General features: G+C 46.1%; 1 protein-coding gene and 1 pseudogene across 1 annotated transcript in view; both read right to left on the bottom strand.

The window, feature by feature from the left end:
• The window catches only part of egfra (epidermal growth factor receptor a (erythroblastic leukemia viral (v-erb-b) oncogene homolog, avian)), a 307,739-nt gene that overhangs the window by 142,939 nt on the left and 137,416 nt on the right, over window positions 1–27,384 (bottom strand). The gene's annotated exons all lie outside the window — the stretch shown is intronic.
• On the bottom strand, window positions 11,753–11,958 carry LOC119966716 (annotated as a pseudogene).

Raw genomic sequence — 27,384 nt, 5'->3', positions numbered from 1 at the left:
GGTTTTCAGTGCCATTCCATGGCACACGGGGATCCATGCTGGAACTGAGAGGGCCGGGACCTAATCTCTCTGACAGGTCCCGCACTTCAGAGATCAGGACACCATTTGGGTGATTCTCTGATATGGAGGTCAAGTGTCCGGGCCGTTGTGAACGCCGTTGCGTTTCACGACAGCGTGAGCAGGGCCTGGGCACGACGTATTGTGGCCCCCATAGGGGGCCAGCATGGCGCTGGAGCGGTTCACGCTGCTCCAGCCCACTTACGCGGCGCCGGAAGGACAGCGTGCCAACTCACGCATGCACAGTAGGGACACGCCAACCTGCGCATGCGCAGGAGGGACACGCCAATCTGCACATGCGCAGTAGGGACGCGCCAACCTGCGCATGCGCAGTTGGGCTGAGCCAACCTGCATGCGGGACTTCTTCATGGGACAACATGGGAGAACATGGGGCTGGTGTTCAGGGGCCGGGCCCGTCGATCGGTGGGCCCCAATCGCGGGCCAGACCCCATCGGAGCCCCCCTCCCGGTGAAGGAGCCCCCCTCCCCCCCCCACACAGGCCGCCCCCGCGCCCCCTCCCCCCCCCCCCGAGCATTCCCGCAGAGTTCCCACTGGCAGTGACCAGGGGTGAATGGCGCCTGCGGGACTCTGTCGTGTTGGAGCGGCCACTCGGCCCATCCGGTCCGGAGAATTGGCGGCCCCGCTGATGCCCGCGGCCAGCGCCGTGCCAAACACGCCAGCTCAAATGTCACCAATTCTCCACTCCTCGGAGAATCGCGCGCCAGCGGTTGCTCCTATTCTCTGGCCCAGTGCGGGGCTCGAAGAATCGCCTCCAAGTTTAAAGGGTGTCCCAACCGCAAAATGATGCTGCACCCCCCCTCCCCCCCATATCGCTGACAGGGTGCCCCCAACCCTAATTGCTGGCAAGTGCCCCCCCTCAGAACCCCTCTTCAACCCACTCAGTCCATCACCCGTTTCAGCCCCCTCCCCCTCAATTGTAGCCTGTATGAGCAGTAGGTGCAGCTTGGCCAATTTGAACTGCTCTGCTTGACAGCTACAGAGCAGAGGTGTCTAGCAGGGGTGGAAAGCAGGTAAGCACTCTCCATACAATTCCCTCCAGATTGCCAAACACATTAAACAGTCAATCAGTATATCAGAAATACATATCCCTCATAATAAAGTTAAATTGATCCCATCTGTGTCTCTAATCCATTAAACATCAATCACCATGCCAAGTTTAAAGGTCTGTGGGATGAAGTTAAAAGTAGTCCCTTTAAAGTGTCCAAACATTTGAAGTGTTTTCTCAGTTAGTTTTATTACCCTTTAAGGTATTGAAGCCTGTGTATGTATGCTTTGGAGGCTAAAAACGTTGAACTGCATTGTTCAGATTCAATTTCACACTATTGCCTGCTAAAATATCTTTGATTGACAGATCAAGGCAGTTTCAAAAGGGAGATTTGGATTGCTTATGTATATAGCTCTACAGGGATCCATTAACACAGGGGAGCAGGTGTTTCTTTGTCCACAATGTGTTTTAACGAGGCTGCCTCTTTGTTCTCAAGTGTTTCCTGGAAAAATCAGGGGACACAGAGGTTAGAAAAGAAGAACCAAATAACTTAGCTGTTTTGAAATTGCTTGCAGCTATTAATCAGAACAATGGTGGGGTGGGTTCAGGTGCATCCTACCTGCTGTGTAAAAATCATTAAGTGGTCAATCAAAGGCTAATCAAAGGTGCTGGACCATGAAAATGAATAGAAACAAAGGTTTACAAAGGTTTTGAGCTTTCTGGGAAGGCTGAGAGACTTGAATAAAATGCAGTGTTAAAAGCACAGGGCAAGGGCAGCACGCTGGCGCAGTGGGTAGCATTGCTGCCTCACGGCGCCGAGGTCCCAGGTTCGATCCCGGCTCTGGGCCACTGTCCATGTAGAATTTGCACATTCTCCCCGTGTTTGCGTGGGTTTCGCCCCCACAACCCAAAGATGTGCAGGCGAGGTGGAGTGGCCACGCTAAATTGGCCCTTAGTTGGAAAAAATTAATTGGGTACTCTAAATTTATTTTAAAAAGCACAGGGCTAAGTGAGCAGCTGTGGACAAAGGGAACATACTTGAGGCTTCCTGACTTGTATAACAGTGAACTATTTGATCTGCTCTGTAGCTGTCAAGCAGAGCAGTTCAAATTGGCCAAGCTGCACCTACTGCTCATGCAGGCTACAAAAGGGGACTCCCCTCGTGAAACTGACTTTTCCTGTCAGTTAGCGTACTTCAAAGGGGTCTTCTCACACCTGCAGTGTCTGAGAGAGAGTGGGCATGGAGATGAAAGTGACCAGGCTACTTCAAAGTTTTTGCATTATACAGACAAGAATGAAGATTTTGATCCGTGAGCTGCCTGAAATCCCCATGCCAAGGGTGATATTCAGATATCTCAGGGTGAGGAAAGGCAGTCCAACCACAAGACCCCTATCCCAGGGGAGAGTCCAGAGTTCAACCCCTTGCCCCCAGCCCAAGCCCACCCATGACTCTAGCAGCAGCAGAGGAGTACATGGGCACTGGGCTTGCCTCAGGATCCATCGTACCAGGCCAAGGTGCCAGATGGTAGTGCACCGTTCACACTCAAAGAGGTGGCGGGGCCTGAAGGGGGGTTGGGTCACACTCATGCCTGCATCGGGGAGGGTGGTGACCCATTATTTTAGTGGTGGGGGGAGGACTTCTCTCCTTGTTGAGGGTTGGGGAATTTATCAGTGGGGGATAGTCATCTTTTCCATTGTGGGACCGAGGGGGGCCTATCTGCGAACAGTGGGATTGGAAGGGCATCCTGAAATCGATGGATGTGGGCTGGCCGGTGTGCCTCAAAATATGCATTTTTTAAAATTCTAAAGTTAGGTGCATCCCACCTGGGGCGGGGGGGGGGGCAGAGCCATCGGGAAACATTCTGGTTTTCCCGTTGGCGGGAGCACTTTGTCTGCAAAAGGGAGAATTGTGCCTAAAATGTTTCCTCTCAAAGATCCTGAGGAAACCGTGGGTGGGATTCTCCGGTTGCCGGAGCCAAAATCGCGTTTGGCGACCAGCCAGAGAATACTCGTTTCTGACCAAATCGGAGCAGCGCCGCTTTTGAGATGCTCCGTTCCCTCCAAAGTGGCGTATCACCTGTCGGGAACCCGGCGTGGTGGCTGCGTACTCAGTCCAGCGCCGCCACATTCACGGGAGGGCTGATCCATGGGTAGGGGGGACTTTGTCTGGGGTTGGGGGCACTGTGGGGGGGGGGGGGGGGGGGGGGGTCTGGGGTGCACATGTCGGTCAAAAAGGGGGCACTATTTTGCAGGCTAGGTCCGCGAGCAGCCGCTGCCATGTTTCACAGCGCAGCCGCCGCAGGCCGCCACTGTGCGCATGCGCTGTCACGGACCCGGCAATTCTCCGGGCCATATCGGCAGCTAGAGACGGGTGCTCTTACGCTGCCTTGCTGCTAGCCCCCAGCCAAACGGAGGATCGGTGGCCATTTTACGTCGGATTTTCGGTCGTAAAACACCATAATTCCCACACCGGCGTGGGGACAGAGCCTCAGAATCGGAGAATCCTGCCCCATGTTTAATCTTTGCTTCATTGAATAGTACTTTGCATCTTCGCAGAATTCTTATCGAATGAATTGAGCAGTCTGACAACATTGCAACATTTTCAATAAAAGTTACGATGGCTCACTTAGATGAATTACAAATTGAAGTAGTTAATTTCCTGTATATTGAAGCATCGCAACAAATGCTGATCAATGGTGGAGTGGCTCTTGAATGTTTTCAAAAATAATTCGAGAGCTATGCTGTTTGGGATATGCCATGACTTTCATATGATTGCGGCAATTTTTCTGGTATGGGCAGACAGCTGTGTGGGGCCATTTACTTAATACACAAGCATACTTTGGTTGTCCTAGAGATTTGGAACTGTGTGTTTCAGTTTAATCTAAAGGGAAAAGCTGTAAGGAAACCATTAATTGACAGTTCTCTGAAGTTTTTTTTTCAATTGCTTAGTTCATATAACAATTATTACTCCACTATGCTTGAGTACATTTAGGTCATGCACAATAAATGTTGTGTTTCAAGCAAGTTATATTTTACTTTCACCCGAATATTATCCCATTAGTTCTGCATTACTCCGTTTAAAAATTCAGTTCTTCTAAAAGTAATGAAACTTAAATGATATCATTTGAAGCAGTTTTCATTCGAAATAGAAAAGATAAAAGGAATTTATAATAATAATCTTTATTGTCACAGGTAGGCTTGCATCAACACTGCAATGAAGTTACTGTGAAAATCCCCTAGTTGCCACATTCCGGCTCCTGTTCTGGTACACTGAGTGAGAATTCAGAATGTCCAATTCACCAAACCTGCACCTGCACTATCTTATTACTGCATGTTAGTGGCCTCCTGCTGTGATGCCTGATATTAATTTTCTTACTGTACAAATTTGAATTTTCTTTTGAGAAATGTATCACCAAAGTTTTGCCTAAGCTCCCGAGTTGTTTTTAGTGCTTAAATGGGCTCGAACACACAGATTGGCCGGCACGGTGGCACAGTGGTTAGCACTGTTACTTCACAGCGCCAGAGACCCAGTTTTGATTCCCAGTTTGGGTCTTTGTGCGGAGTCTGCACGTTCGTCCCGTCTCTGCATGGATTTCCTCCGGTTGCTCCGGTTTCTTCCCACAAGTCCTGAAACACGTGCTTGTTAGGTGAATTGGACATTCTGAATTCTCCCTCTGTGTACCCGAACAGGCGCCAGAATGTGGCAACTAGGACTTTCACAGTAACGTCATTGCAGTGTTAATGTAATCCTACTTGTGATACTAATAAAGATTATTATTATTTGAGTCATTTCAGTTTGGCTCACAGCACCAAGACTACTGTACAGAAACATACCACCGATATCATGTGTTTCAATATTGAAACCATAGCATACAAATTCAAAAATTCTGAGTCAAAACAAACAAGACTTTACACGTCTGTGGTTAAGACAAGGTTTTTTCAGACAGAGACAAGAGCTGAGAAATGAAGTAATCGGCATCACCAATATACCAGAATAGTTATCAATCAGAATCTTCCCAAAAGGCTGAAGTCATAACTTTTACATAAAGGATATTGTAATAAATTACATTTGGAAATTTTGTAACCATGTACCAGAGGACAAAGTTTGATGTGGCTGACTTAATAAAGAATAATGTTTTTCCTGGCATGGACACGGTGTTACTAAAGAACTAAAAAAAAGACCTCCCAGCTAATCCCATCTCATCAGATTATTTACAGTTTTTATCTTTTCAATTTTTTTTTCCTCTTAAATTGTTCACTTGATCACACATGTTGGACACTGACCACAGGCGAAGAACAAAGGTAAATCAGTATGATCTGAATCGGAGGATTTGCAGGGGAAGGAATGTCAATGCGTAAAGCCAGATGTTCAATAGCCTGGCTTAATGAACACATGGAGAAGCTGCTGCAGTTTCTCTCGAGTCCAGACTGAATTGTTTGTTTAAAATGTCGATATAATTAAAGCAAGGGAAACTGCTTACACCAACAAGAATAAAGAAAATTAAAGTTTAAACAGCTATTTGAATATATGTTGCATCGTAGAAAATGGCCCGAGGTATTTCAGGAGGATATTATAGAACACAATTTGAACTCAAACCACATGAGGAAAAATAAGCACAGGTAACCAAAAGCTTGCTCAATGAAATAGGTTTTAAGGGAGTGACTAAAAGGAGGAAAGAGCTGTACAGAGAACGGGGGGGGGGGGGGGGGGGGGGGGGGGTGCTTAACGGGAACCAAGACCTTAGGACAGAGGCAGCTGAAGGGACTGTCACCAATAAAGTCAACCGGCAGATACATGCAGAATTCTGCAGTTGGAGAAGAAACTTACACAACATACACAGCCAAACATTTTATTCAAATTACATTGGGGAAGAACTGTTCTGGTCATCACATGTAGCGACATTAAAAGTATGCTCAATGTGTTTAGGATATTATTACACCTAGTAATTGGGACAATACCTTAAATTAAGCAAAATTATTTAATTACTGAAATATAATGTCATGATTTTTCTAACTTCTATGGCTTCAATGATGCACTGGGAAATCCCTCTCAGACATTCCCACATAAGGGTATCTGACAATCGCCCAGAAGTGCTAACTTCCTCAGGACAGTTACGGTGGGCTGGGAACCATCCGGAAGGAGTGATTTAAATCACTAACTTCATGTGATTCTGTCAGTTTTATCCTGATAGTTACTCTGAAAGAGTTGGAGGAAGAAAAATCACTTCTAACTCCAGAGTAAGTTTTATAAAAACCTAGAGCCAGCATTGTAGGGCCCATGTGACACCTTCCAGAGGACCCACCCACCCCCGACATCCCTTGCCCCATCCTGACACCCCCCCCCCCAACGCCTCTGGACTGACCACTCCATCCCCCTCCAGACTGATCACCCTCCACTCCTGACCCTCTTTTCCTCCCCAACCCCACTCTTTCTCCCCCCGCCCCCTCGCAGCCCGACCCAACCTAACTCCCCCTCCCAGTGCAACCCGGTCTGACCCCCCTGACGGTGGAACCTGGTTCCACCCACCTATCCCTCTCCCTGACTGACCCTCCCCTCACCCACACTGATCCCTCCCCTCCCCTCCCAATTTGCCGGACAGACTACCCCCCGCCACACCCTCCAGGGCTGCCCCCCTCCTCGCCGGGTTGACCGCCTGCCGACCAGTTTTGCTGCTCCTCTCTCACCCAGCCTGAGGGAGGAAGGTTGGGCGAGACAATGGTTTTGGAATCCCAGAGAGTGACAATCTGCACGAGATTGCCACTTTGTGGAAACCATGGGCCTACACTTCATTTGTATGATTTATAATTTCCACTTTTATCTTTCTCTTGGATCTTACGCTAGGAGAATGGATTAAAAAGAATGGGTCGAGGATTCTAAACCCAAGAGACAGTCCCAGAATCAGAGCTTGGCCATTTAGGACCGAGAGGGAAGGCGTTTCTGTGGAGGCTCAGTCATTGAGCATGTTCAAAGCAGAGGGTGATAGATTTCTAGGTAGCAATGACATTAAGGAATATGGGGTTAGTGCTGGTAAATGGCATGAGGTAGAAGATCAGCCATGATCTAGTAAAATGGAGGAGCAGGCTCGAGGGGCCAAATGGCCTTCTCCTACTCCTATGCTCCTAATTGAATTAACAAGTGATTGCCAAAAACACAACGGCTCTTCCCACGCCCACATCCACTTTATTTCAAATTAAATCCTTCCAAATCAAGAGATTGAATTGCACTCTCTTTATAAGCCTTTGTAAGCATCAGTGGGAGTCAATAGAGAATACAACAGTTCAATGCTCTATTATAATTTGTTATTCTCAGTTCTACTGGGGTTCACAACTTTCTAGGTGTGTTTCAGATACAATCATAAATCCAACCACTCAAAGTTACATACAAATGGCTCAAGACTAGTCTAATCTGCCTCCTTCCAGGGTCCCAGGTGCCAGCCAGAAGCCTCCCCCCACCACTCTACCCCTTTCCCTGCAGTTTTCCCTCCCCTTCAATACATTCATTTTCAAATGGTTGCAAACCAACCTTCAAGTCAAGGGTGTTCAAATTACTTTTTGTAAATTGATCCGACCTCAAAAATAAACGGTGAGACACATGAGGAGGAACAGAGCAAGTTTAAGGTCTGAAGTTACAATATGGGAAAAAGTAAAATATATTGATCGAGGATAGATGATAACAAAAAAGAAAAAAAGCCAAGGAAGTTAAATGTTTATTTTTAATTTTGAAGCTATGTTTTTTGCTTATATTTGTGTGCTGTCGAATTAATATAACAGAAATAACATTGCACTTGACATTCGCGCAGCTTTACTGATGTGTTTCTTTTGAACATTGCCATGGATAAGTTAAGAATTAAACAATGAGGGACACATGTTCATGCCATTGGCCAGGCCCCCTATTTGGTTCCAGCTTGTACAGCCTTAGTGCATCCCCCAGGGCTGTGGCAGTCAGGATGAAGGCCACCGTTCCTGGTTGAATTACAAAGTCCATTGTCTGCAGGGGGTGAAAAGCAGACATGTTAGCATGGTGCGTACCGCCATGCCCAACCAGGTCCAACCGGCTATATGGTGGCCTCCGGGCCTGCACTGCAGCCCCTCTGCCTTCATGTTCGCCCCTCAACCCGGCCCACCCACTCTGCATTACCACACCCATACCCCATACTCGACCATTCCCCCAGCACCGTGCATCGGACCCTTGGTCCATCAGTGCCCGACACCACGGGGACCTCTTGCCACACACGTGTCCCTGCCAGCAAGGGTGCCAGTGGCTGGCCCTATCCATGCCAGAGGTACACTCTGCAGCCCCTGTCTGGTGCCCTCTTGTGGGCATTGCCCATGGGTGGGTCACGTGATGCCTTGCCGGTGGGTGATTTTGAGGGGCATGGATAGAGTAATGGGCAGGCACTCTTTGCCAGGGTGGAGGGTCAGACACCAGAGGGCATAGGTTAATGGTCTGTGAGGCAAAGTTTATAGGAGATGTGCGAGGCAGGTTTTTATGCAGAGGGTGGCGAGTGCCTGGAGCGCGTTGCTAGGGGAGGTTCTGGAAGCAGATACATTAACGGGGGTGGTTGGTGGGATGGAGGGAGGATGGAGTGTGGGGGATGGTGGGATGGGGGCACCCATAGGGCCGGTGTCACTCTGCGCAATAACAGGCCATGGTGGGGGTCAATTGGATGCGCGGCAATGGCAGTCCATGCCTGGACACTCCAGTCCTGGGGAGTCACCCCGCCCCATGGCCCATCCACTGGTTGCCCCCGCCTATCCCTCACCCTCAGTCCTGGCAAATGCACCCCCAGCCAGCCCTGCCAGCTGCAGGACCAGCAGCTCATGGTTGCGTCTCTGGGAACATGTCCTAACTCCTTAAGAAAGCATATGGAATGCTTGCCTTCATAGGACGGAACATTGAGCATAAAAAATGGCAAGTCATGCTACATAGAGCATACAGTGCGGAAGGAGGCCATTTGGCTCATCGAATCTGCACCGACCCACTTAAGTCCTCATTTCCACCCTATCCCCATAACCCAATAACCCCTCCTAACCTTTTTCGACACTAAGGGCAATTTTGCATGGTCAATTCACCTAACCTGCACATCTTTGGACTGTGGGAGGAAACCGGAGTACCCAGAGGAAACCCACGCAGACAAGGGGAGAATGTGCAGACTCTGCAGAGACAGTGACCCAGCAGGGAATCGAACCTGGGACCCTGGTGCTGTGAAGCCACATGCTAGCCACATGTGGTGCTGTGAAGCCACATGCTAGCCACGTGTGCTACCGTGTTGCCCCAAAAGTAGGGCTCGTCCTGGGTGCTGCAGTTGTATAGAGCCTTGGTAAGGTCGCACTTGGAATATTGCACACTATTCTGGTTGCCACACTACCAGAAGGATGCGAAGGCTTTGGAGGGGGTGCAGAGGGGGTTTACCAGGATGTTGCCTGGTAGCTATGTGGAGAGGCTGAATAGGCTCAGACTGCTTTCATCAGAAAGAGGGAGGTTGAGGGGTGACCTGATAGAGATTTACAGGATTTTGAGGGGCATGGATAGAGTGGATAGGTAGGCATTCTTTCCCAGGGTGTAGGGTCACTCACCCGAGGGCATAGGATTATGGTCCGTGAGGCAAAGTTTAAAGGAGATGTGCGAGGCAGGTTTTTATGCAGAGGGTGGTGGGTGCCTGGAACGCGTTGCCAGGGGAGATTCTGGAAGCAGATACATTAACGGCATTCAAAAGGCATCTTGACAAACACATAGATAGGATGGGTATAGAGGGATATGGCACAAGGAAGTGTTGAGGGTTTTGGCCAAGGTTGGTATCATGAGCAGTACAGGCTTGGCGGGTCGAAGGGCATGTTCCTGTGCTGTATTGTTCTTGGTTCCTCTCTCTCCCTCAACAACTATGGAGCCTGTTTCCCGATTTTTAAAACCACAAGTGAACCTCGCCGTCGTAATTCCTCCTGGCAGTGGCGGAGCCTCATGGGAACCCCAAGGAATACGGTGTTGGGCCTGTTAATGATGTGCTGATGACATTTACTGTGCATGTGGAGTAGAATGCATTGAAGCTGCTGTCAAGGCACCGGAGCATGGCTTTCCTTCAGGCACCCTGGGGGGGGGGGCGACCACGATTTTGGGCTCACGCGCGATTCTCTGCCCAATTGTGTTTTGCGATTCTGGCGTGACTGGACGGAAACCCCGCCTCACATCTTCTGACAGCTAGTCAGACTGACACGGTCGGTGACTGTGGAAAGGCTCACAGGCTGGACCCAGTTCTTCTCCAGTCCAGGACAGAATGAATGGTGGGGCAACCTTCCCAGGAATAAAACTTGTGAGCAACAATAACTAGTCACACACATCTGGAGAGAGGACGCTTCCACTTTCAAATTTGAGAAGCTTTTGGCAAAGTAATTTTTTATACTGAATTGATTGTTCAAGGTGGTGAGCAGAATAAAACAGCATTGTAATCAACGTACTGAACTTCTTGTTCACCATAGAGAGCATGGTGTATGTGTGTGACATGTTCAGCGTTTTTCTCTGCCCCGTGTGTAGTACCAGGCAGTGTGGAATCCTAAAATGAAAGTTTCATACCCTGTGTGCTTTGCATGGGTCTTTGTGGTTATTGTTTGACCTTGAGGTCTATAGTAATCTGGAAGGAGCCTTGACTGAGATGCCAGCAGGCATGGTTCTTTTCTATTTTTCTATTGAATTTTATAATGATTATATTATTTTATTTATATGATGGATGCTATTCATTTTAAGTTTAGAGTTTGGTATTGTTTTAAACTGCACTGCTTTGAAAAATACATAACATTCTCTGCTGAATAGTTTTCAGTTTCCTCCATAAGTTTCCACTTAGATCCCCACCCAGATTTTCACTTACTCATTGGGAGGCAGTGGTGTAGTAGTATTGGCAGTGGACTAGTAGTCCAGAGAACCCAGGGCAAGATCTGGGGACCCCAGTTCAAATCCTGCCATGGCAGATGGCAAAATTTGAATTAATTAAAAAACTGGAATTTTAAAAAGTAGTCTAATGACATTCAAGAAACCATTACTGATTGTCGTAAAACCCCATCTGGTTTACTGATGTACTTTAGGGAAGGAAATTTACCATCCTTACCTGGTCTGGCCTACATGTGACTCCAGATCCACAGCAATGTGGTTGACTCTCTAATGCCCTCTGAAATGGAGGACATTTAGGAATGGGCAATAAATGCTGGCTCAGCCAGCGACACCCACATCCTGTCAAATGAATAACAAAAAATACCCCAACTTTGAATGAGAAGTCCCTTATGTATTTATTATAGCGAGGGGCAGCACGGTGGCGCAGTGGGTTAGCCCTGCTGCCTCAAGGCGCCGATGTCCCAGGTTCGATTCCGGCTCTAGGTCACTGTCCATGTGGAGTTTGCACATTCTCCCCGTGTTTGCGTGGGTTTCGCCCCCACAACCCAAAGATGTGCAGGTTAGGTGGATTGGCCACACTAAATTGCCCCTTAATTGGAAAAAATTAATTGGATACTCTAAATTTTTATTTTTTTTTTAAATTATAGCGAGCAGCTTTTGGGGAATGCATTCTTTGCAATTTGATTTTTGGCATACAAAATTCTTTAATGCTGTATTTTAACTTATAAAATGTAAATTTGGACATGTGGGGGTCAGCAGTATAAGAGCAGTAAATGATTCACCCTGACAGCACATCATTATATATTTTTTTAAATTACTTTTTCAGAGTTACAAAGCCAGGACTCAGAGTGTGGTCAGGGGCGAAGCCCTAATCCAGCTCCTTGCCTGCTCCAAAAAACAATTCAAATTCAAATTGAATCTAATTCATGGTCCCCACAAGAGAGACATACCAGAACTGAGGCAAAAGGCAGAGCAGATACTACACTTGATCTTAGCCAAAAGGCGGAGAACTGATTGCACATCATTATAACAGCAATACCTATAATACCTATTCAAATCTAGGCTAATTTTACCCTCTACCATCTCCCTCTCCACCATACCAGCCCTAAAATACAGTTTTGTTTTGTTTATGATGTTGTCACAAACATTTTCCTTAAATGCAACTGACATACATCCTGGTGATATTGCTGGACCACCCTACCTGTGTCCCAACAGTCATCCTCCCAGTGAGAACTGGCAGAATGCCATTTTCCCACAGGAATACTACATTCATTCCTTTTCAAAAAACATCTGCTTTCAGCCCACTCTGCTGAAAGAAACATATGCAATGATCAAAAATGTAATCTGCACAAAAAGAATGCTGATGGGGGCTGTTTGGTTTGATATCTGATTTTTGGCAGTTACATTTATTTAATGTAGTTCCCCAATGAACCTTAACACTAAATGCAAACTGCTACATCTGTTAAAGTAAGAATTAGTAAAGAAGGTGGCACTTTTAGTCGATCTCCTGTCAGAGTGCCTTGATGTGAGGAGTCAACAGTGAAGGTTGATACTTCTCAATCTAGTATAAAATGATATTTAAAACTGTTCTTTCCAGCAGAAATACTGTCCAAACTATAATTCTACAGAAACATAGAACAATTACTAGCATCCAGGCATAAATTAGGTTTTTAAAACTTACTGATCTGGTTCCAAACGATGACCAACTTCTTGTTCTGACCTCCAAATAAACTAAAGATACTTTTAAATTGTAGCTTTGTATTAATCTGCTGAAATATTATCAGATACAATGCTATTGATTTGACAGGCAAATTAAGATTATTTTGCAAGGCTTTAATTTTCCTAATTTTTAAAGGTAATTTCTTTCTGTTCAATTAGCCATCAATCTTGAAAAAAAATACCAATATCATTGCAGCCATATCTATATCTCACTTACAGTAGATTGAGTTCATTACCTCACATGTTAGCAGCTTATTACTTTGCTGTTTGAAGTAGGTTTCTAACCTTACAATACTATTGTGATTAAAACTCCACAGAATATAATCTTCTGTTTCCTATAGTTTTCCAAACTAGTTTGGAGGCAACTGTGTCACACCCCTTAGGCAGTACGTTCTAAACTCATGGCTACTACTATCTAGAAGGACAAGAGCAGCAGACACATGGGAAGACCACCACTTGAAGTTTCCCCTCCAAATCACTCACCATTCTGACTTGGAAATATGATTGTTGCTCCTTCACTGTTGCTGGGTCAAAATCCTGGAACACCCTTAATGACAGCACAGTGGGTGTACTTACACCACATGGACTGCAGCGGTTCAAGAATGCAGCCCACCTTCACAAAAGCAATTAAGGATGGGCAATAAATACTGGCCGAGCCAGTGACACCCATATCCCATGAATGAAATAAAAAACAACATGTACCATGTTTCAGCAACATCTGTTTTAGATATATTTCTGGGTCAGTTCATACTGACCTAATTACATTTTATCAGAACAAAAACAAACTTCAGAATTACATACTTAAATTTTGATTTCCTCAGACAATTAAACAATATTCCAACAAGGATGATGCATTAAGATCATCACCTAACTTGGAATGTGACCTATCGCAATGCATTTCAAATTAAGTTACACAAAAGAAAGGTGCTGCGGTAAAGCAGCAAAAGTATGTTTTGAACCAAAAGAAAGCATAGGATCTTTATATATTAAACCCATGGGTCACCCTGCCAGTAGGAGTGCCAAATCAATGGATGATCCTGCCAGTGATTTAGAAGAAGTCTATCATACAAGAGAGTTGACCAACATTCCAACGAAAGTATAAGCAAATTACTGTGGTTGCCGAAAATCTGAAATGAAACAGAAAATAAACTTAGCAAATCTGGCAGCATTTGTGGAGAGAAAGTGAGTTAACGTTTTGAGCCCGTATGACACTCCTGCAGAACTGAAGAGGGATAGAAATGTGTTGAATTACACAGTTGGAAAGGGGCAGAGGAGGTGGGGCAGAATAGAAGGTAAGGAGTAGGTCAGAGCTAAGGAGAGATTGACAAAAATGTAATGGACATAAGTCAAAGGGGCTATTTATACTGGCATTAGGCACTGAAGAAGTGCTGATAGTGGCAAACGTAATAGTGTGAGGTAGCAGAATGTGTTAATAGATGAACGAAGGTTAGTGCTCAGTGAAAGCATTAACGCGTCTTTTATTTTGTGTCCATGTCATCTTTGTCAATCTCTCTTTAGCTCTAATCTATGCCTGACCTTCTATTCCGCCTTACCTCCTTCACCCCCTCTAACCAGAGAATTCATCACATCTTTAGCTCAGTTGGCTGGACAGCTGATTTGTGATGCGGAGCAAGGCCAACAGTGTGGGTTCAATTGCCATGAGGTTATTCATGAAGGTCCCACCTTTTGAATCTTGCTTCTTGCCTGAGGTGTGGTGACCCTTGTGGTGGTATGATTAACATAGCTGCCTGCCATTGGTGCAGAACACTGGCTTACCATTGGCCCTGGTCGGTCATGTGCCTCTCGACCGTTTGGTTGAGACCAGTCATGTGACGGCTCCCCGATTGGTCGAGAGGCTGAGTTATCCCCGCCTCCAGGGCGGCGTATAAATACCCAGTACTCCCGGCGGTCGTCCATTTACTGTAGTTGACCGCAGGGCTAACATCTAACTGATTAAAGCCATACTTTTGTACAGCAACTCGTCTCGCGTTCAATTGATGGTACATCAACCCTCAGGTTTAATCACTAGCAGTCAGCTCTCCCCCTCAAAGGGGAAAGCAGCCTTGGGTCATCTGGGACTATGGTGACTTTACTTCATCCCTCTTCAGTTCTGTCGATGAATCATTTGGACTCGAGGCGTTAACTTTGTATCTCCCTCCACGCATGCTCCCGGACCTGCTGACTTTATCCAACATTTTCTGTTTATATTCCGTTACAAATTACTATTTAACATGGAATTGTTTGCAAAGCAGAAAATGCTTAAGATATTGGGGATCTAAAATTAAAACAGAAAATGCTGGAGACACACAGGACAGGTGGCATCAATCGAGTGAGAAATTTCGAGTGAATATTGGGGGCCAATTCAAACTTCACTCAATGCGATTGCAGGAAAATTGATGTGGCGTGACCAAATATAAATTAACATTCCAGATAATTTACCACTGCTAATCATCACTGATACCCTCATCATTCGGCCTGCTCACAAGTTTAGTCACTTCTTTAGTTTGAAGATAAATCAAAATTGTCTATTAATTGATGAGATAGATTCATTATAGTCTTGGTTACGGGGAATGCATTATTTTAAGTATATATTAAGAAGGTTGCCCTGCAAAATTAGTACCACATAATAATAATCTTTATTGCCACAAGTAGACTTGTATTAACACTGCAATTAAGTTACTGTGAAAAGCTCCTAGTCGCCACACTCCGGCGCCTGTTTGGGTACACGGAGGGAGAATTCAGAAGGCCCAAATTACCTAACAACACGTCTTTTGGGATTTGTGGGAGGAAACTGGAGCACCAGGAGGAAACCCAAGCAGACACAGGGAGAACGTGCGGACTCCACACAGACAGTGACCCAAACCGGGTATTGAACCTGGGACCCTGGCGCTGTGAAGCAACCATTTTGCTACCCTGCTGCCCTAGTGGTTGAGGAAAACAGCAGAGATGTTTTCAAAAGGAAACAAGGAAAGTGCAGGAGAACAAAAGGAAAAGGAATATATGCTGAAAAACGATGCTGTATGCAAAAAGGAAGAACATCATTAAAGTAAATATTGGCCCCTTAGAGGGCGAGACTGGGGAATTAATAATAGGAAATGAGGAAATGGCAGAGACTTTGAACAAGTATTCTGTGTCTACCTTCATGGTAGAAAACAATAAAACCATCCACTAATAGTAGAAACTCAATGAGCAAAAGGAGGAAGGAACTTAATTTGAGAAACAACACAGGAATTAATGCATTGGTTGTAGTCTTCCAAAATTCCCTGGATCCGGAGAGATCCCATTGGGTTGGAAAACTGCAAACCCTAATTCAAGAAAGTAGAGAAACAGAAAGCAGCAAACTATGCACTAATTGGTTTAACATCTGTCATCAGGAAAATGCTGGAATTTACTATTAAGGAAGTAGTAGGACATTTAGAAAAACATAATCAAATCAAGCAGAGATGACTTGATTTCATGAAAGGGAAGTCATGTTTGACATATTTATTACTGTCCACTGACTATGTAACAAGCAGAGTAGATAAAAGAGTATCAGTAGATGTATTTGGATTTCCAGTAGGCTTTTGAAAAGGTGCTTTACATAAAAGGTTACTACACACGATAAGAGTTCATGGTGTTGGGGGTAATATATTAACATGGATAGAGGATTGGTTAAATCACAGGAAACAGAGTTGGGAATAAATGGATCATGTTCAGGTTGGTAAAGTGTAACTAGTGGAATGCCGCAGGGATCAGAGCTGGGGCCTCAACTATTTACAATTTATTATTAATGACTTGGATAAGGGACTGAATATATTGTAGGACAAATTGCTGACAACCGAAAGATAGGTGGGAAATCAAGTTGTGAGAAGAACACAAAAGGGCGCGGTCAAACAGAGACAGGTCAATAAATAAAATGGCTGCAACTACGCACACATGGAACTCCCTTCTCCATTTTCGACATCCCTGATATTTCCCAAGAGCATCAGAAAACATCAACTTGGAACAGGCTCACACCTATTGAGCCAGCAAATAACATCACTAAGCACTCATTAAAAGCAAGCCTCCTATAACTTTTTAAATTGTCCCAGTTGGAACTGATGTTAGCAGCTATTTGAACAAGACCAGTTGCATGGAGGCGAAGGTAATGAGCTGGATTTTACAGTGTGGCAAAGTCCTCAACCCCCAGCTAAAAAGTCAGTCGGACAGTCAGTTAACAACTCAGATGATTGTCCTATTCTACAGCCATTTGACACAATGCACGGCAATAATTGATTGGAGGCGGTACTTCTACCCCTCTCTCCCAAGTACTCCCAGCAGTGCTCATGGGAGTGGTGGCCACTGTTGGTACTGCAAGCAGTCCCACCACACTGATAAAGCCTGAACTGACAATTCAGATTGGGGTCTCACTGGGACCACATTGGCTGGCCCCAGAGTGGGGTGTTCCGATATCGCTTTAAGAGAGAATATACTAATGAGTAAGTAACCAGGATGTAAACTATGTGACCAGCAGACATTCTTTAGTGGAATTTCGGGTGGTTTGCAGCATATGGTGTGAAAGAATTGCAGCTGTACTTTCCTGTTAACAATAGCTGTTAAGTTTTTATATTAAATCTGTCTGTGGAGCAAACCTATGCTACATCTTCAAACGAACCAAACCTACATTTAGTTTACCAGTCCTGAGTGAGATTGGTACGTTTGTATTACTCAAATCTAGAAATGCAACAAGGGATGATCTGAGTGGCGACTAGGGAGGGCAAAGGGGAAGGATTACTTTTGGGGATGACCAGGGTGCTTATAAAAGAGGTCCCCTTCTCTTGCCTGTTACCAGTTTGCATAGTTAGAGCTGTCGGACTTCCTGGCTATCATGAACGTCCACCTACCTTGTTTATAACACCAACAGTGGTGGGATGAGGCACTTAAGTGGGCATTAACTAGCCCACCAAGGGCTGCGATAGGACCAAAGGGCACTCAATGGCTTACACATCTTCCTGTTTGTTTTTGGTGGTCCCAGAGGTGGACAGGTAAGTAGTGGATACATCACCCGCTGGATTTTATGTGACTCCGCACCGTAATACCTGCCAATGGGGGGAACCTATAATCCAAAGACATGAATGAGGAGACACATTACCCTAAGCCCAGCATCCACAGGCAGAGATGAAGGTATCTGTAGGTGGCTGAGAACCAGTGCCAAAGGAACCCGGGACTCTCCAGGCAGCTGGTGACAGACATTTGTGCCTTTGTCATTATGGTGCTCTGCAGCTTCTCACAAGTGACTGCACACCGGTACACCACACAGATGACAAATGTTCTCTTCACTGATGCTGGACGACATTCCTGATTACAACTGATGGGGCATCACAAACTCAGAGGCCAGTGAATGGTGCCCTGCAACGTCCTCCTGCATGAGTCTCAGGTCAAAGGATGCAGGGCAGGGTCAAGGGGCCGAATGGCCAACTCCTGGTCCTAGTTTCTGTACTCTTATGAGACAAGTGGGATAGGAGGATACTGGTGTGAATATAAACACTGGCAGGACTGGTGGCCTGTTTCCGCGCTATATAATTTACGTAGTTCTTGTTGACTGTGGAAGCCTTCTCTAGATTAATCAAATTTCTTACTTGAAAATAAGCAAAACGTGTAGCCTTACTCCTAAGTGATCACTCTGATTCCTTTAAAAAGTCTTTACGAACTGGTAGTTTTCTAATTCCCATAACTGTACCTCAGTCGACAGCCTGATGAATCACAATAGGAGGTTAGTTACTCAGAGTTCATCCTTATTCTGCAAACTTCCCACAATCTATTAATCTGACCAGCACTAGATCATTTTGTTCATACTCCTTGCTTGTCATGCCAACAGATTAGCCCAGTTGCTGGTCTGTCAATCGTATTAAATTCTTCTGTGGCCCATCTGAGGAATATTTTTGGATTTATTACAAGAAGAAATGAGCATTAAAAAAACCCAATAATTGAATTCAATGGTTATCGGTTACATTAAAGGCTAATTCGGAGGAAGATACTGATTTCAATGTATCGTATATAACCACTGAGGTTGATAGCTCTGTAAAGCTTTAACTCCTCTTTCTCATTTGTCTTCTTGCATAAAATTCATGGTTGTTAGTATTTTGCTAGGACTGGGAGTGGGACTGGGAGTTTCAAGGCTGATGTATAGATTTGGGCTGGTGTGTGGGGAAATATACCAAACTCAGCTCATCATTTCCTCCCAATGGCAGTACCAAGGTAGGAGCACTCTATCGGAATTAACAAATATCGACTGGCATTCTACCATTTAAATGAAACATTGGGCAGAAAGTTTGGTTTGCACTGGAGGTGTGGCAGAGGTGTGAGGCTGGGAAATTGGCCTTGGAAAATGGTACGGCAGTTTGCCTGCATGCTTTGGGCCAGGTCCGGGCCATTTTAAATGCGGACAGCTGGGTGAGAGCTACGTACCCACAAGCAGCATGTAGACAGTGAAAGCCCTTAAAGAGCCTATTAGGGGTATTGGGAGATGCCGACTAGATGATTCCAGTTGACAATCAGGTCCCCTTGGCAGCAGAAACCAAAGCAAGGATATGGAGGCTAAGGAACTCCCACCCTCAGCACCTACCATGGCCATAGAGCTGAAGCTGCTGAAACACAGCCAATGGAGGAGCTGTCCCCTCCATGTTAACGGTCTGACTTGGGCCTTTTTAACCTTGTAGTTTCTTATCTTCTCTTCCGAGAGTCCCTCAATTATGAGGTGCTTCGTTCTCTTACATACTTTGGCAGTTCCTACCTCAGATACTGATTTGCCCTTCAGCCTCAAGAGTCTGTAACCATCTTTAATTCGATGGTGGGTGTACTCCCTAGCAACTAATTGGCCAGTTGGACACCTGGGGCTGGCATGGGGTTTTGAGACCCATAAGTTGATGTCAGCTTCCCGACCCTAAAACTAAAATACAGCTCGTGATGTTGCAGCCCAGCAGCAGCTAGGTTTGAAAGGTGACCATCAACATTTATTCTTCAAACCAGTGAAAATTATATTAAACAATTACGAGTAATTTATTACATCCTTATAATTTACACTGTGGCCACAACTATCAATCAACACCCATATACACAATCCTTCAACATTATTGCATATACTGATACAACAATTACAAGATTTCCCAAAACAATTTGTGCATCATTCCTATGAATTTAAATAGTTTTAACTGACAATAAGGGGTTTAGGAAGCTAAAATATTTAAGCAAAAGTGCGGCAGTTTGGTAAATGCATCAAGTTTGGCAGGACTTTTCAGATACACATGACTCTGTATTGTAATCAAATATATGAACAATGGAGCTCTCCTATGTTTAAAAAAAACATTGTCTGGATATGAAATCATGCACATATGCTTCTGTTTTTTTTATTTAGCACTCCACCAGTCTTCAGTACTTTCATCATTAAAAAAATAAATGATGTATGCAGTGATTCAGAAAGGAACTAGCTAATTTGGTAAGGCAGTCTTACGCTCAGATGAGCCCTTAGGGTGGCTCTTTAGATACTGTGCACAGGAAATGTTTCCTGCTCATTTCCATGAGTAGCATTACATTGGCAACAACGCTAATGCTGAATTTCCAGAGAGTTAATCCAGCTGCTGTTGATAGTACCACTGGGAAGGTGATTCGGAGAACTTTATGTATTATTAATGTCAGAAAAGTAGAAATGTTTCACTGCTCATGGAATCCTAAACAGATAGTGAAAGCCATAGAATAATAATGACACTCTCTTACATATTTTTAAAGCGAATTTATGGGATGTAGACATTTCTGGCTAGACCAGTATTTATTGCCCAATCCTAATCGCCTTCGAGAAGGTGGTGGTGAAATGCCTTCTTGAACCATTACAGTTCAGGTATTGTCGGCATACTCAGTGTTTTTAGGGAGGGACGTTCAGGATTTTTACTCAGTGACAGTGAAGGAATGGCAATATATTTCCAAGTCAGGTTAGTGCGTAGCTTGCAGGGGAACTGCCAGGTGATGGTGTTCCCATGTGACCTTCTAGATGGTAGTGGATGGTTTGGATGGTGTTGAGCTTCTTGAGTGTTGTTGGAGCTGCATTCATCCAGGCAAGCGGAGAGTATTCCATTACACTCCTGACTTGTGCCTTGTAGATGGTGGACAGGCTTTGGGAAGTCAGGAGGTGAGTAACTTGCCACAGGATTCCTAATCTTTGACCTGCTTTTGTAACTATAGTATTTATATGACTATTCCAGTTACATTTCTGATCAATGGAACTCCAAAAATGTTTATAGTGGGGGATTCAGAGATGGTAATGCCATTGAAGTCAAGGGGAGATGGTTAGATTCTCTCTTGTTGGAAGTGGTCTTGGCGCAAATGTTACTTGCCATTTGTCAGCCCAAGCCCGGAAATTCTCCAGGTTTTGCTGCATTTGGACATGGACTGCTTCAGTATCTGAGGAATCGCGAAGGATGCTGACCATTGATCAATCATCAACAAACATCCCCACTTCTGACCTTATGATGGAAGGAAGGTAATTGATGGAGCAGTTGAAGATAGTTGGGCCTGGGACACTATCGTGAGGAACTCCTGCAGTGATATCCTGAAACTGAGATGATTGATCTCCAACAAGCACAACCATCTTCCTTTTTGCTGAATAAGACTCCAACAAGCAGATCGTAGTTATCTTTTATCTACGGGATTGAAAAGTTTTGCGGTGCAGTAAAATTCTGAGGAGGTAGTCCACTTGCAAATAAGCCTGTGAAGTATACTACTTGGTGTAGATTTTGTGAAAAGATAAAATGATTTGTATTTTTTTTAAACAAACAATTTTATTGAGGTATTTTAGGCATACAGAAAAAGTGACATTGTACAGTACAAACAAAAAGTCAAGTCACAAATTAAACATAGTGCAAACCACGGCTCTGTTCACACACGGACCTGCCTCAATATCCCCCTACTCTACTGTACTCTACCCTAGCCACCCCCCCCCCCCCCCCCCCCCCCCCCCCTCTGTTGATGCTTACTCATTTGCGAAGAAGTCAATAAATGGCTGCCACCTTCGGGCAAACCCTAATAGCGAAACCTCAAGGCGAACTTGACTTTCTCCAGGCCAAGAAAGCTTGCCATGTCCGATAGCCATACCGCAGCCCTCGGGGGCTTTGAGTCCCTCCGTGCTAACAATATTCGTCGCCAGGCTACCAGGGAAGCAAAGGCTAGAACGTCGACCTCTCTCTCCTCCTGGACTCCCGGGTCCTCCGAAACCCTAAAGATTGCCACCCCAGCTCATTACCACCCCAGTTTTCATTACCAGGGACATGACATCTGCGAATCCCTGCCAATACCCCCTGAGTTTAGGGCACGACCAGAACATGTGCACATGGTTAGCCGGCCCTCCGGCGCATCTAGCACACGTGTCCTCCAGCCCGAAGAATCTGCTCATCCGGGCCCCCGTCATGTGGACCGAGTGAAAATGATTTGTATTCTAAGCAAAACTGTGGCATGTGCTGTGGTCTCATACAACAACAGGTGGAGTGTATCAAGGCTTAGAATATATGGGTTAGATTCTCTGGTTCCCCAGCCGCATGTTTCTCAGTGACGTGCCCTTCACTGGTGGCGGGATTCTATCTTCCCACTGCCTGTCTATGGTATTTCCCATTGTAACCACCCAACGCCACCAGGAACCCGGCGTGGGTGATCTGCCAGCGGGAAAAGTGAATTGCAATGACCAGAGAATTCCAGCCTCTCGCTTTGACTTTAACTGAATAAACATCCCACACACTTCACAAAGGAAGGACAAAAACAGGCAAAACCAATCAGTGAGCAAGAGGCAGGACAGAGTTAAAGGCGATGACTGAATACACGGTTAAAGAGACAAGTTTAAAAAAAAATTTAGAGTACCAAATTCATTTTTTCCAATTAAGGAGCAATTTAGTGTGGCCAATCCATCTACCCTGCACATCTTTGGGTTGTGGGGGTGAAACCTCCGAAAACACAAGAAGAATGTGCAAACTCCACATGGACAGTGACCCAGGGCTGGGATCGAATCTGGGACCTCGGCGCATGAGGCAGCAGTGCTAACCACTGTACCACCGTGCTGCCTAAAGAGACAGCTTTTGAGGCGATTTCTAAAGTAGGAGGATTTGATGCAAAATGAGGAGTGGGGGAGACAGTAAAGTCCTGTAATTTCGACATTCTATCCTTAGATGAGTGTATAAACAATAGTATAATATTTATTGCCTTTTATTTTTATGTCTACAAAGGTTCGGTTACAACAGAATGATTGGCATATGGTCATAAGACAGAAAAATGGAAGGTGGACGAAGCAGCCACTGTAAAGATGTACTGAAACAAATGAAATGCAGCAAAATATTTAAAAACTAATTAAGTGGTGACTATCAAACTAAACAGCTGCAGTAAGAAGTGATTTGTTGGAAGGATTTTTGTTTTCAAAAAGAATACGTTCAAGATCATCAGGAAATTAGCCAATGGAGCACTTATCTTGGAACTGAATCAGAATAAAAAAGACTAATGGAATGCTGATTTCTTTATCCGGAGGACTGGAATATACAGGGGTGATGCTGCAGCTATACAAAACTTTGGTTAGAGCTCACTTGGAGCACTGTGAGCAGTTCTGGACACAACACCATAGGAAGGATATTTGACCTTGGAGGGAATGCAATGTAGGTTTACAAGAATGAGACTTGGTCTACAGGGGTTACGTTACGGGGAAGGGTTATACAAATTAGACCCGTTTAAAAAATATATATTTTTATTCTCCTTTTTCACATTTTCTCCCGAAATTACACCCACCAACAAATATGTCAATCCCCATAACAAAAACAACGATCCCATCCTCCCACCAACCCCCAAACATCAGCCCGCATGTTTACATAAACAAATGAGAAAAAGGAATAAGGGATTACCCATAGTTACCATTAACACACACAGCCCCCCAACCCCCCTCAACTAATGTTCGATGTTATCCAGTTCTTGAAAGTGCATAATGAATAATGCCCATGACTTGTAGAACCCCTCCGTCCTTCCGCTGAGTTCAAACTTAACCTTCTCAAGGGCCAAGTATTCTAACAGGTCCCCCTGCCACGCCAGGGCACAAGGTGGAGAGGCTGCTCTCCATCCCAATAGGATCCGATTTCGGGCGATCAACGAAGCTATGATATCTGCCTCTGCACCCGTTTCCAACCCTGGCTGGTCCGACACCCCGAATATGGCCTCCCGGGGACTCGTCCAGTTTTACGTTCATCTGCTTGGAAATTACCCTAAAAACCTCCTTCCAGTACTTCTCTAGCTTTGGACAGGACCAAAACATATGAACGTGATTAGCGCCCGCCCCCCCCCCCCCCCCCCCCCCCCCCGCAACACTCACACACATCTTCTACTCCTTCAAAGAATCCGCTCATCCTCGCCCTCGTGAGGTGTGCTCTGTACACCACCTTCAGCTGTATCAGCCCCAACCTCGCGCATGAGGTGGAGGCATTTAATCTCCGGACACCTCACACCAGACCCCCTCCTCTATAACCTCTCCCAACTCTTCCTCCCACTTTGCTTTGATCCCTTCCACTGGTGCCTTATCCTCTTCCAAAATAGCTCCATATACCGCTGAAACTACCCCCTTCTACAGTCCCCTTGTCATCAGCACCTCCTCCAGCAATGTGGAGGCCGGTTCCTCCGGGAAGCTCTGTATCTCCTTCTTGGCAAAATCTCGAACCTGCATGTATCGAAACATTTCTCCCTGCTCCAGTCCATACTTCGCTTCCAGCTCCCTCAATCCTGCAAACCGACGTCTAAGAAACAAATCTTTTAGCGTCTTAATCCCCTTCTCTTCCCATTTCATAAAACTTCCATCCGACCTCCCTGGCTCAAATCTGTGGTTCCCCTGAATCGACATTCCCTTAACCCTGTCCCCAACACAAAGTGTTGGGAAACTGCCTCCAGATTTTCAATGAAGCTATTATTACCGGACTCCCTGAGTATTTCCCCGGAGCTATCGGGAGCGGCGCTGTTGCAAGTGCTTTCAGTCCCGACCCCCTGCACAAACTCTCCTCCATTCTGACCCACTGGGAATCAACCCCTCTGACCCAGCCCCGCACCTTCTCCACATTCGCCGCCCAGTAGTTGTACATCAGGTTCGGGAGACCCAAACCCCCTGCCTGCCTTCCCCTCTGTAGCAGCACCTTTCTCACTCTGGCCACCTTGCCTCCCCATGTGAACGAGGTAATACTTCCCTCAATCTCCCTGAAAAAAACCTTTGGCAGGAAAATCGGTAGGCATTGAAAAATAAACAGAAATTGCGGCAACACATTCATTTTAACCGCCTGCACCCGACCCGCCAGTGACAGAGGGGGACCATCCCACCTTGCCAGATCTGCTTTCACTCTCCCCACCAAACTAGTGATATTGTACCTGTGAAGCCTCCCCACTCTCGGGCAACCTGCACCCTGTGGTAGTTGGTATTAGGGGCATTATGGTACCTAGGCTGGAGGTACCTGATGCTGTAAGATCATTGGTGTTGGAGGTACATGATACTGTAAGATCATTGGTGAAGCCTGCCTGCTGGTTCCGCCCAGTAAGGCGGCATATAAGAGTCTGTGTTTCCCTAGCTGCTGCATTCTGTACCTGCACTGCTGGGGGAAACATCTAGTTCAATAAAGCCTTCATTGTCCTACAATCTCGCTTCGGGAGCTATTGATCGTCACACCCCCAGATACCTAAAGTGAGTCCCTGCCCTACAGAATGGCAGCCCCCCACCCCCCCCCCCCCCCCCCCCCACCCCCCACCCCTGCCCCAACCCCCGGCTGAGACACCACAAAATACTCACTCTTATCCAGGTTCAGCTTGTACCCCGGGAAAGACCCAAATACTCGCAGTAGCTCCAACATTCCCCCTATGGACACATTCGGTTCCGACACATACAGCAGCAAGTCGTCGGCATACAAGGACACCCTATGCTCTATCTCCCCCCCCCACCCCCGCACTATTCCTTTCCATGCTCCCGAACTTCTTAATGCGATGGCCAACGGCTCAATCGCAAGTGTAAGCAGCAGGGGGGGACATAGGACATCCCTGCCTCATCCCACAGTGGAGAGAAAAGTATCTCGAGCTGATATTGTTTGTGCGGACACTCGACTTCGACTCCTTATATAATAGCTTTACCCAGTTCACAAATCTTAGTCAAATCCCAAACTGTTCCAGAACTGCCATCAAGTACCCCCATTCTACCCGGTCAAACACCTTCTCGGCGTCCAATGCCACAACCACCTCTGTATTCTTCCCTTCCGCCGGTGCCATAACAACGTTCAAAACCCTCCGAATGTTCGAAAAAAGCTGCCTCCCTCTCATGAACCCAGTCTGATCCTCACCTATCACCTTCGGGAGGCACTCCTCCAGCCTACCCGCCAGTACCTTCGCCAATACTTTTGCGTCCACATTCATAAGTGATTATGGGCCTATACGACCCACACTCCGTCGGATCCTTATCTTTTTTTAGCAACAGTGAAATAGATGGCCCAAGGTTTGTGGCAACACCCCCTTCCCTATCGCCTCATCAAACATTCCCACCATCAGGGATGCCAGCTTATCCTTAAATTTTTTATAATATTCCACCAGAAACCCATCCGGCCCTGCCACCTTCCCCGATTGCATCCTTCCAATCGCATCCTTTGTCTCCTGCTCCACTATTGCTTCTTCTAATGTAGCCATGTCCCCCTCCCCTAGCCTCGGGTACTCCAACCCATCTAGAAATTCCTGTATCTCACGGTCTCCCCCGGATGGCTCTGACCTGTACAACGTCTCATAAAACTCCTCAAAAACCTTGTTAATCAGCTCTGGAGCCACCACCAACTTCCCTGCCCTATCCCTCACCTGGAGAATGTCCCTTGCCGCTGCTTCCCTCCGGAGCTGACCTGCTAACATACCTTAACCCAATGTTCATAAACTACACCCCTTGCTCGTCTCAGTTGGCGCACCGCCTTCCTGGTAGACAGTTGGTCGAAGCTTGCCTGTAGTTCCTTCCTCTTTTTCCAGCTTCGCTGGGTCCCCATCTTCTGCATAACTCCTATCTACCTTCAACATCTCATCTATTACCCTCTGCTGCTCTAACCTCTCCTCTTTGCCACCCTGGCCTTAAACGTAATTACCTCACCCCTCACCACCGCCTTTAGAGCCTCCCAGACAACTGCCTTCGACACCTCACCCGCACAGTTGAAACCTACATATTCCTTAATTACCGTTTCAATTTTCTCACAGAACAATTAGTCCCCCAAAAGCCCCACATCCAGTTTCCACCTTGGCATCTGCGCTACCCCCTTCTCCAGCACCATATCCACCCAATGTGGAGCATGATCTGACACTGCAATTGCCGAGTATTCCGGTCACTTAACCCCAGCCAGCAAAGCCTTCCCCACCATGAAAAAGTTAATCCGTGAACCTTATGGACTGCTGAGAAAAATGAGTACTCCCGTTCCCTTGGGCGCAGAAACCTCCAAGGATCCACCCCTCCCATTTCCACCATTAGCCCAGCCAGCGCCTTCGCCTCCCACCCCCGATGGGATGATGGGACCAACGAGTGTGGCCGTGACCTGTCCAACCTCGGCTCCTGCACCAAGTTCCAGTCCCTCCCCACAATCAGTTTGTGTGTGTCCAAGTCGGGGATGGCCCCGAACACCTTTGCTAATCCCACATCGTCTCAATTGGGACCGTATACATTTAACAGCACCACTAACTTCCCCTCCAGCGCCCCTGTCAC

Source organism: Scyliorhinus canicula, chromosome 5 (assembly GCF_902713615.1).
Source record: "Scyliorhinus canicula chromosome 5, sScyCan1.1, whole genome shotgun sequence".
Taxonomy (NCBI): Eukaryota; Metazoa; Chordata; class Chondrichthyes; order Carcharhiniformes; family Scyliorhinidae; genus Scyliorhinus; species Scyliorhinus canicula.
Note: the sequence above shows the minus strand (reverse complement) of the source record. Positions and strands in the feature narration are given on the sequence as shown.